The 12,400-nt window shown below is 39.1% G+C and overlaps 1 protein-coding gene across 10 annotated transcripts in view; it reads left to right on the top strand.

Moving 5' to 3' along the window:
- The window catches only part of NRG3 (neuregulin 3), a 1,065,137-nt gene that overhangs the window by 400,234 nt on the left and 652,503 nt on the right, over positions 1–12,400 (top strand). The gene's annotated exons all lie outside the window — the stretch shown is intronic.

Genomic DNA, 12,400 nt, shown 5'->3' with positions numbered 1-12,400 from the left:
TTGTGGCCATGAGATGCTCAGTCATGGATGCAGAGGGAGAAAGCACGATTGCTGAATGGGGTGCAGGAAGAAAACAGAAGTTAACCCAAGGGAACAGGTTTATAGGAACTTATTAGGACCACAGGACACCCTGTTGGCATTGAGAGGTATTCAGGGAGACCTTGGCATTTGACATGAGATGCCTGAGCCCAACACAAACAACAGACAAAGAATTCTGGTACCAAATTGAGCTGCATTTGTTGGGAGGGTGAAGAGAGGCATGGAATTGGGTGTGGAGCTGACTACTGGGACCCTGGTCCCCACTGCTGTACCTCAATTCAGCATATAGTTCACAGGAAGGAGAATGGGGACATTAGACTAGGTCCCGGAACTGAGTCCAAAGGACTTAAGTCCCTCGTCTGCCAAGAGAGTCTGGATGGGGTGCTAGAATACTGTACCTGATGTGGCCAGGTAGGGGAACCCAGGGAGGGCAGGAGAGGGAGAGAGGCTACCCCAGCACCCCTCATCTGATGGGCACTGGGCATTAAGTTTATCTTGCCCCTGAAATAGTTTTTAATTTATTTTTATATTATCTATTGAATAGGTTTGACAGTAGAAATGGCTTTGCAGAGGTTGGTTGGTTGGCTTTGCTCTGTATTTTACATGAAGTTTTTTTGGGTCCAAGTACATTGGGCATCTTTTACCCTTATCCCCAGAACTATATTCCAATCTTGTGCTTGTATGGTTGTGGGTCTCACACTCAGCTGCCCTCAGGGGATAAGTAGAAGCATAAGTTGGGGGCAGGGCAGTGGGGACTCAATGAGCTGAAAAATATGTGCCCTTTCTAATGAAAGTGGCCCAGTGTTGGGGCGTCTTGGTGGCTCAGTTGGTTAAGCATCTACCTTTGGCTCAGGTCATGATCCCAGGGTTCTGGGATCAAACAACACCTCAGGCTCCCTGCTCAGTGGAGGGCTTGCTTTTCCCTCTCCCTCTGCCTGCTGCTCCACCTACTTATGCTCTCTATTTGTCAAATAAATATAAAAAATCCTAAAGAAAGGAAGAAAGAAAGAAAGAAAGAGGCCCAGTGTTGTTCCATTGTTGGGTTTTTTTTTTTGTTTGTTTGTTTTTTTTTTTTGTTTTTTTTTTTTTGCTTTGTTTTGTTTTTGGTTTTGGTCTTTGGTTTTTGGGTTTTTTTTTTTTTTTTTTTTTTGCCAAGAGTGGATATATACTAGACAGATGATTGGATTTTTGTAAGAAGTGTTTAACTTTGTAACATTACAACTGTTATGTAGCTGGCCTATTATCCACCAATTCACCTACTCTAGAATAAGTGATTGAGAACCTGTGAGAGTTGCCGAAAAGTCACTTGCTTGTCACTGGCATAGACCCACTGGTGGTGGGCCCCCTGAGGGCCAGGGCACTGCATAGGATTTGGGGCAGCAGACCCGAAATGCTGTGTAAGGCAGAGGTGAAAGAGCCAACCTGCTTGAGCTGGAATCCTAGCAGGGTCCTTACCGGCTATGTGACCTTTTGCAGATTGCTTAATGGTTCTGGCCTCAGTTTCCTCACTTATAAGATGGAGAAAATACAAGCATGTGCTTCATGAGGTTGCTGTGACAATTGAATCAGTTAATATATATTAGTGACAGAGGCGTTTGCCCTTAACACTAGGAAAGTGGGAACGAGGTGGGACATGGTGGCCCTCAAGTGTCAGTCCGCGAGCAGCTGTGGCCCAGCCCCTGGAATGGTTTTCCACCAGCAGCTCACATACTTCCTGATTCCAAGGGCAGGACCGAGCTCTCTGAGTTGACGCCATCCTTCACATGTGACTCTGCTGCTTCTCCACGTGCAGGAACTCTTGACAAGCAGAGAGAGAGCTGGGTCTTTAGGCTCTATCTCTGGCTCTTGTGGCTATTAGCTGTATTGCTTTGAGTTATCTCACTCCATCCTGATCTTGGTGTCTTTGTTGTGCACATGTTCACACGTACGCCTTGCTTTGGGAAGACTGAACATCTCCAGCACTGCTCGTGGCAAAAAACACACTCCATAAGCAAGACTTCTCCTATCCTCTAGATCTCAAACTCATGAAGGGCTCTCCCTATGATCTGGGAAATAGTCTGAAGGAAACAGAGAGAAAGAAAGTGGGCTCCCAGGATGAAGAGTGGGTTCTTTGTGTGGTTAGATCTGGAGTGGGATTGAAATCACTTGGGAGTTGATTTGCTGTGTTGGCCTCTCATAAATTTGTTGGTTCCATAATACCATTCAGGAGTAACTCCATGGCTTTTCATATTTCCTTGCACAAATATAGTTGAAGAGCTTGAATTCAGGGTACATTATTTTTTGAGAAAATTAATAATTATATGAACATGCAATGCTTTCTGACAGTACACGAATTCAAGCTTTCTTTGGAAAATAGCTATTATAACTCAGCAATTTAAGTGTTCATATGCAGTCTTGTTTCTTTTTTTTTTTTTTTTTTGCCAAAAATAGTTCAACCTATAAATAGCTACTTAAGAACAGAGATGTGGGAGAAAGAAATCTCTAGCTCCGTTTCTATGGTATGCAACATTCGGCAAGACCTCAGGGAAACTCAGACACAGCAGCAGATTTTCAGTAATGGAGATGCAATAATATCTATTATAATCATGCTAAATATATCAATGCCTGTGAATAACTCACACCAAGAAATGTGGTGTTCTCAGTGCCCTGCATCTCAAAGATGCCATGTCACCCAGCCTCAGACTGGGTCGTGGGAATCGCCTGTGTGGCTCCATGCCATATACAAATCCATGTGCCTCTTTACAAAATCTTAAGACCCTTTATGCTCAAGACTTTTGTTTCATCTTTGAATTTTTGACAATCCAGGGCATGCCGAGTTTCACAGCGTTGCTTAGAAAAGAGTTCTTGAATGAATGCATACATGAAACTGGAGGTTATGATTTGGCGTTTTGGGGGCTTAGAGTTTTCTCACAGTTTGCTTCGAAGGAAAAATGAGATGAGCGAGGTGGGGGAGAGAGAGTGAGAGAGCCGTTGCCATTCTTAGCATGGACGTTCTTGAGGAATTGTTCCAACACAAAACAGATACTCAGAACCTAGAATTAACTGGCACTCCATGTATGTCACCTGATGATTGTGACAAATGAACCCATTTCAGAAGGGGAGCCGATATCTGCGTATCAAGGAGCTGCAGAGATGACAATGGAAAGGGACAGAGCAAGTGATGAATGGTCAGAAGTGGATGCCATTGAGCCTCCGGCTCCAGAGATGGATAGTTTAATTGTTCCCTAGTTGAATTCATACCACAGACACCATAAACAACTTAGTTCAATCAGCCAGAGACATGGGCTGTCATAGATTTAAATTCACAGCAGGTTGTGTTTCTATACAGAAACCTACGGAGATCCCTGCCTCACACAGACATAAGACAGAGCACAGAAGAGACTGGCGTCAGCCCCATGATTGAGCCTGGACTCTTTGCCCTACAGAACTGGCACTTTATTAACAAGCAGTGGTGTTTATCAGACCGGGCATTCAGAGGAACCTGTTTTCCATTTGATCTGTTTCTTTGAAAAGGTCAACTTCTCTACAGAAAAGAATTTCTATTTCTTCAATGCTTTCCTTAATATTGTCCTCTAATATCTCATTTATTTTTACGTCTCTTCTCTGTTTTTTTTTTTTTTTTCTAAATAATGATTTAATTTTAACACCCCTAAGCACATGGCATTGAAAATTCAGGGTTTATAAAGAGACATTAATCTTTCCCTTTCCTTTCCTTTCTTTTTCTTTTTCTTAAAAAAAAAAAAATATTCTTATGTACTCCATCTGAGGAAGTATTAACCTTCTTCAAAAAGGCCCATGCTCTGTAATCTTATCACTCGTGTCCCAGGTGAACCTCGTCTGGTACCAGACCATCCTCTTTGCATTTAATGCCTAGGATTTATTGTTGCTCAGTTCTATAATGGATGCGTTTCTCTTTCTTAATTGCTACTTGCAAGTAGACAGGAAAATGCATTATGTTTAAACTCCATTTGACATTAAATTAATATTTATGCTGTATCTGTAGAATCCCCCAAGAGATCATATTTCAGAAAATAGATTATGACTGAACTCCTGTTTCTAACTTGTATTTGCTTGGTTGATAACCATCCCTTTTTTTCCTGAAAAAGACTCAAGGAAGTTGTTCCCTTTCACTGGGCCTCTGGTTAGCAAAGGCTTAGCCTTCAGCAGGAAACAGATTTGCCTTCTGCGATGTTCCCCCTGCCTTTGGAGGAAGACAGCAGCTGATAGACACAAAGTGGACAAAGGAGCTTCTGGGTCAGGGGTGCAACTTGAATTATGAAGTTGTTCTGAGAGAAAGTGAAACTTTTGACTTTAACAGACAAGGAAGAATTTATGAATCTTTCATCTTCTGATAGGAACGTTTCTTACAGGAAGGAACTCTCTTTAGTGAGGAATACTTTGAAAGACTCAACTTTAGGGAAATCCTGAAATTTCTGGGACTCAGTCATCTGGCACCCAGTGAGCAGAGAAGGAGAACAGTTAATTATGGTACTGTAGCAGCGGGAGAACTTGACAATGTGAACCATGACCTCACTAGAAGAGGGAGGGGGCAACATTAGTTGATGGGGCAGGAGAGAGCATGGGTCAAACTAGCAGATGACTTCTGGGAGGGGGAGGAGTACAGGTGGGTGGGTAGGATCTTAGAGGACAAAAGATAATGCTTCCCTGCGTTTTCTAAATTTCTTTTTAGTTTTTATTGTTTGCAATCATTTCTTATAATAGGATCAATTTTTGTAAGCTCAGATTAGACTAAATTCTGGGTTCAGATAAAAAAATGCAACTGGGTCTGGGCGCCTGGGTGGCTCAGTAGGTTAAGCCTCTGCCTTCAGCTCAGGTCATGATCCCAGGGTCCTGGGATCGAGCCCCACATCAGGCTCTCTGCTCGGCAGGGAGTCTGCTTCCCTTCCTCTCTCTCTGCCTGCCTCTCTGCCTACTTGTGATCTCTCTCTGTCAAATAAATAAATAAAAATCTTAAAAAAAAAAACTGCAACTGGGGAAGAAGAGGTTAGAGCTGGAGGGACAACTCACCATTGAAAAGCATATTATGAAGACCCTTGTCTTCTCCTTTCTTGAAACTTTGGCCCAGTCCTTAATGTCCAACCAGTGGTTGTTAAGTAAGAGATAGATGTAGGTCACAATCATTAGGGCTAAATTTCTGACTGGAAATGTTGGCCTGGCCAAATTTCATTCTTCTGAAAGTGAAGGGTGATATTCAGGTCTTCATTCTGATACATTTTATAGATAGGGGATTCTCTGTAAGGGTAGCCCCAGTGGAGCCCCATTCATTGCCTTGTGATTACTTGGAAATAGAGATATGCATCTTTCTTTGGTGCTCTGGATGGGAGCCCAATTGCATTCAAATAAATTTCCCATCTATTTATTGAATGGTGAAATGGAATTTTCTTCTGTTTATTGAGAAGCTATCTTAGATTTCCCATTTCACTTACATTGTTTCATTTAATACAACTCTCCTAAGTAGCTATTATCATTCCTATTTTATTGCAGAAGAAACAGAGGATGGGAGAGGTTAATTTACGTGGTGTTATTCTACTAGTCAGTGGAAAGAGCTCGGGGCTCAGAAGCTTGTAGAGAAGAGATCTTAACTTTGATGGATTGTAGAGGACGAGGAGCATGTTCACTGACGCTCATGCAGGAGGAGTGGGCAGACAGGAAGAAGCAGGTGGAGGGGGCCAGGATGCCATGCTATGCGTGATGTGTTCATTCAACAAATATTTGAGTGCCTATCACATGCCAGGCACTGTTCCAACTAATGTGGATAAAACTGTACAAAGAAATTCTTTGTCGTCTAGAGCTCATGCTCCAGTGGAATGTGGCTGTCACAGTGGTGGGGATGCTGACTCAGTGGTTCACAGACAGACCCAGCCCTTTCTTTGTTCAGGGGCCATGCATGCCCTCTGATGGCTAGCCCTCTCTACATGCTGGCAGGTCTCCCCGGAGTCAGTGTTATGAAACGTAATTGTGAGGTGAGTCACGGGTATCTTGACATATTCCTATGTACCAGACCTCACCTGCTTGAAAGTCCACATTTTGGTCAAGTTGGCACTAACGGGCACCTTGTAGTGACATCTCTACCCAGCACCTCTTCCCACCCTGGGCAGCAATTCATATGATGTTTCTGTAGAAAAAGTATTGCTATAGGGATGCCTGGGTGGCTCAGCCAGTTTAAGCATCTGACTTTTTATTTTAGCTCAGGTCATGATATCAAGGTTGGGAGATCAAACCCCACGTTGGGCTATGTGCTGGGCATGGAGTCTGCTTAAGATCCTCACCCTCCCTCTACTTCTGCCCCTCCCCCCAAGAAAAAAGAAAAGAAAGAAAAAGTACTGCTTCTCCACCACTCAGGATGTCTTTCAGGGGACCCTTCTTATTTTATGCTGATCTCTGTACTTTTCACCTTCCTTATGGACTGAGGTGCTAGAGAGTGTAGGGTATTGGCTCTTTCTCCAACTCTGTGTTTATCAACCTGGCCTTTGGTTCCTTCATTTTCTGATTCTATCCTTCACTCCATCAATGTTACAAACTAACATAGTAGGGCAGTTCTGGTGAGGAAATGGGTAAGAAGCAAACCTCTCTCTAGTCCCCGTTCCTCCTCTGCCCCCTCAAAACATTTTTCTTCCTGTTTCAGCTGCCAGGAGTTATCAGGGAAGGCCAGTGGCTAACCAGATATTTTGTGCTCTGCTTAGGAAAGGAGCAAACGAATCGTACCACAGATAAAATGCTCATTACACAAACAGAACATAAGTTCCAATATCTGTGAAAGATTTATTGAAGAAAAAAAAAATAGTAGAGTAGATTCAAGGTTATCCTTATAATAACATGATGCTCTCTCCCTTGTATTCAAATTTGCTTTCTAGAGTCAGGATAAAAGATTCATTTACTGGAGTTGCGGTAATACAGGATGTGTTCCTGGGAGCTTGTTACCTGTGAAATAGCATTAATATCCTCCTCAATTTTTTACCATGAAGTTTCATGTGATATATATCTTTATGTCTTCATTTTTTCCATACATGTGGAAACACCAACTGATAACCAGTTTTGCCTCTATATACTATTTTTCCACTGAAGTTCTCAAAAAAAAAAAAATTTCCACAGTTAATGCATATGTATATATTTGCAAAATGGAAAGTTCATTTAGTGATTGCAAAAGAAATAATGGCTTTAATAACCACAGCTCCACTTGGTGTCTGCCTGCAAAGGTTTGTTGGAACAATAAGCATCACCCAGTTCCCTGTGGCCCTGTTTGCTTTGAAGGTTCTATTTATGGCTTTCTAATTTTGACTGTATTTTGACATTTTCAAATAAGTGTATGGCATCTGTTGAATAAAGGATCAGTCAAAATGGATTTGCCTCAATTATCATTCCAGTTTTTTAATCTCCTTGCCTGCAGACTCACCTCTGCTCACCACTGCCAGCTGTAACACCTGCATTCTTCCTACAACACCATCTTCAGGAAGGGCTGGAGAGCTGCTGCTGCCCTAAGAAGGATCTTAAGCCCCTGGCTTTTATTTATTTATTTGTTTTTATTTGAGTCCTGTTGACACACAATGCTATATTACTTTCAGGTATACAACGTAGTGATATTGTGATTCAATGTCTCCATACATTATGTATGCTGACCACAAGTGTCGCTCTCCTCTGTCACCATACAGCCCAGTGCAGTATTGCTCTATTCTCTATGTGGTGTTTTTTATTGCTGTGACTTGTGCATTCCGTACCTGGAAGTCTGTACCTCCCACTGTGCTCCATGCATTGTGTCCCTCCTCCCACCCCCGTAAGCATCTGACTTTTTAGCACTATTCCTCTTCCTCCTCTTACTGCATTTCTATCGCAAGCATGATTTTCTTCTCAAATCTGCCTTCTGTGTCTTTAAGAGGGTTGTATTTGGAGGCAGCACATCTGGCTGCTCTGAAAAAGGGCCAACAGTAACACCGAAGCCACCATGTTACAGTTACTTTGCCTAATTGTGTTTTTTTACTGTTACACTTCTGTTGAACTTTGCGCAAGTTTCTAGGGTCAGTTCTTCTTTTGCATCCTACTGGCACAATTTTCATTTTGCCCCGTATTTAACTAATCACGAAGGACATTCTAGTACTGTCCATATTATGTATTTATTATATGTACTGTGAATTAACATTAAAATAATGAATTAGTGTAATTTTCCCTCAAAGACAATAAGTTATAACTACCTGAATCTTAATTGTTGCTGAAAAAATGTATTAATTTTGGTATCTACTCCCTAATGATGGCATACTTACTTGGATGCATTTTATAAGCTTCAGATCTAGCTACCCTAGAACTGCTACTACTTGAAGACCCATCTTTATATGTTTTTAAACCTGTATTTTACACACACACACACATGCACATACACACCACATTTTTTCCCTTTGTACCAAGTTGGGCATCTGATTCAGTGGCCTTACATGTTCTCTGTTAGTACCATTGCTGTTGCACTGGGATATCTATCAAAATGATATGTGGATCCTAAAACTAATAAATAAGTTTAGCAAGGTTGTAAGATACAAAGCTCAACAAAACAGACATACTCAAAATCACATTTTTATATACTAGCAATGAGCATGGAAACCAAAACAAAAACCATAGTACCACTTAAAATTGCTCCAAGAAAATGAAATCATTAGTTAAAAACTTAAAAACCATGTACAGACTCTACATGTGGAAAATTACAAAATACTAATAAAAGAAATCAAAGAAGACCTAAATAATTGGAGAGGCACCTGGTGTTTATATTTCAGAAGATTCACATGACAAAGATGTCAATACTCCTGAAGTTGATAGCAATCCCATAAAAATCTTCAGGAAGTTTTTGTAGATAAAGTAATTCTGAAATTCATATGGATAATCATGGAATAATTCAAAAACTCTTGGAAAATTAATCATGTAGGAGGGAGGAAGTTCTCAGCTGAATATTAAAACTTATTATATGTCTATCGTCCCTAAGAAAGTGTGATATTGACAGAAGGATAGGCACAGATCAATGGAACAGAGAAGAAAACCCAGAAATAGACCCCTATAAATGTGTCCAAATGAGTTTTGACTAAGGTCCAAAAGCAATTCAATGAAGGAAGAATACTTTTTTCAATAAATGATCTGGCGCAGTCAGACATTCATGTGCCAAAACAAACAAACAACCCGCTCCTCCATGAACCACAACACAAACCTCATACCCTTTAAAAAATTAACTTAAAATAGATTAAGCACTTAAACCATAAAACTACAAAATGGATAGCATAATTTAATGTACATTCAAAACTATAAAATGTTTTAAAAAAAGCAAAGGACAAAATCTTTGGGATTTGGCATTCACAAAAGTGTTATTAAACTTGACATGAAAACATACTATAAAAAGGAAATTTGAATGAATTGGACTTTATCAAAATTAAAAGTTTTTACTCTGAGATATACCCTGCTAAAAGGATGAAAAGTTAGGTGCAGATGAGGAGAATGAATTTTCAAACCATCTATCTGACAAAGGACTAGTATCTAGAATATAAAAAGAATTCTGAAAATTCAGCAGCTAAAAAAGTTAATTAGAAAATGAGCCAAAGACATTGACACATTCAACTTAGAGGGTAGATAAACACATGAATAGGTGTTCAAAATCATTTGCCATTATAGAAGTGCAAATTAAAACCACAATGAGATGTCATTTACACACCTACCGGAAGGACTAAAATTAAAAAAAAAAAAAAAGAAAAAGAAAAGAAAGTAGTGACCGCACTAAGTGCTTATGGAGATGCAGGGAAACTGGAATTTTCAAACATTGGTGGTGGGAATTTTTCCAATTACTTATAAACCTATGCGGGTAAATACCATATGGCCCAGCAATTGCATTTTTGGGCAATTACTCTAGAGAAATTAACACAGAAACTTTTAAATGAACTTTATAGCAGTTATATTCAAAATAGCCAAAAATTAGGAACAGCCCAGTTGTCCTTCAACAGATGAATAGGTAGAGTGTAATATTTTTGAATTATGGAATAATACTTAGCAATAAAAAAGAAGAACTGTTGGAATACTCACTAAATTGGATGTATCTAGAGGGAATTATGCTAAATTTTAAAAGCTGATCCAAAAATTTCCATATTATATGATTCCATTTATATAATTTTCTTTGATATGACCAAAATATAGAAATGGAAAACAAACTCAGAGTTTCCAGGATTTAATAAAGGGCAAGGGTGGAAAGAAAGTGGCAACATAAAAGGGCAACATGAAGTATCTTTGTAGCAATAGAACTGTTCTTCGAATTGAGTGTAAATATCCTGGTTGTGACATTGTATAGTCTTGTAAGATATTAGCTTTGAAGGAAACTGGGTAAACTTGCAAGGTATCTCTTTATAGTATTTTTTACAACTCCATATCAATCAGCAATTATCTCAAAACCACACACACAAAAAAAGCAAACAAATAAATACATGGATGAGACTTTCAGCTCCTGCATAGGTTGGGAACTTGATTTTTAGAGATGAAATAGGCTCTTCAGCCTCTTAAACTGAACCCAGTTTTTTGTTAATTTACATGACATGGTCAACTAAAAACTTGATAGCATTGCAAAAACAACATCAGTGCATTTAATATTTATTTAAAAAAAATAAAAGCTCATTTGATAACAACAGTGTTCTAAAAGAATGACTTAAAGGCCATAATTTTTTAACGTTACTTGTAGAGCCCATTGAGGGCAGAACTGAATGCCTGGGTTTATTTCTTATTGAGCCACTACAAAACTGCTTGCATAGAATCATGCTTTGATGGTCTTACAAGAAATATCTTTTGTATCCTGAGAATTATAGGAATTACATCTTCATATGCACATTGTAAATTATGTGATCAGGTTTTCTCCTTCTCATGGGCTGTTAAAATGTTAGAGCTACATAGGGACCAGTCTCTAGCAATGCAGAGGTCACTGTGACATACTTTTCCAGGCATGCAGAAGTGTTCTCACTTCATTTTTTATCCTACCTTTAATTTATATGTCTTGTTAAAGCTTATGAGTCTTTGGAAACTGCCTAAAATCTCTCTTGGAATAAAATTAAATAAATATATCATGATGCATATCTGCATTAGCCCCCTAATAAACCATAATTATGTAAGCATGTCCCAGAAACATATTGAAAACTTTGAGAAATCTCCTTTATTTCTGAAATTTCTCTAGGCCTCCTACAAACTCACCTTTATCAAGCATAGCTTGGCAAACTGGGTTTTGAATCTACTTCTTTTGACTTCTCTTCTTAGCCTTCTGATGGATGGGCTGGTTTGAACTTGCTACCTGATTGTAGCCTTTGACATTCTTTCAGCATGTTCTCCTTCACTTCTCACCGAGGAAAATAAGTCATCTGATTCACATGCTCTCTCTGAGCTCCATGGGATTCATCCAGGGAGCGCAAATGCATCAAGACCCTGGAACATGTATTCTAATTTAATCTTAGTCAGTTTCCTCTGATGGAAGCCATTCTTTGACCTTTTCAATCCCCACTAAACTCAGTTCGTATTTCAAACCCTCTTCAAAATGGCCAATTTATTTTACCATAAATAAAATTAACCTTGGATAGATGCAAGAGGGATAAATCTTTTTTTTTTTTTTTTTTTTTTTTTTTTTTTTTTTGATAAACAGAAAATGTAGAGTCTGTCATTTCTAGGGCCATTTCTAGAGTGACTAGGAAATGTTGGTATATATATATATATATATATATATATAGCTATATTGTATAACTAATAAACTTAGTGATGATATTTTTTATTCATGGAGTGATACATATTCGTAAGTGTGAGCATTGCCCACACCACATCCATATTGTGCTGTAAGATTTTGTAAGTCATTTTTGAGGAAATAATTCCTTTGGCTTATCATTTATAAAGACCATGAAAATTTAAAATCTGCATCAACATGCCTGCTCTGTCTTAGGTTCTTGGTTCAGAACAGGATTTTTGGGTTCTTCTGTGATTTTTCCTATCTTCTATGATCCTTTACTTTCCACTTCCAGAAAATAAGAATTTGCCATGCATAATATCTGGTGTGTCATGTACTCAAGGAATGTAAATATTTGAGGAAAGCAGCTTTAGACCAGTCAACAGTGGTTGTAGGTCTATTTGTTCCCTTCTGGCTTTTTAAAAATAGCTCCTAAACATGCTAAGTTCATAGCCAATGGGTTTTTAAGACACAATGAAAGATAAAGATACAACATGCCAATGAATTTAAGTAATATATACAAAAAAATGAAGAAACCCCAGAGTGAAAGGTAGGTGATAGAGCGTAAACATGAGACTCATGTGCTCTCCACTGACTAATTTAAAAATGCAGTGCTGTGTTCCTTCTGTT

The sequence above is a fragment of the Mustela lutreola genome, chromosome 4 (assembly GCF_030435805.1).
Source record: "Mustela lutreola isolate mMusLut2 chromosome 4, mMusLut2.pri, whole genome shotgun sequence".
NCBI lineage: Eukaryota > Metazoa > Chordata > Mammalia > Carnivora > Mustelidae > Mustela > Mustela lutreola.
This window is presented reverse-complemented; position numbering and strand designations above follow the sequence as displayed.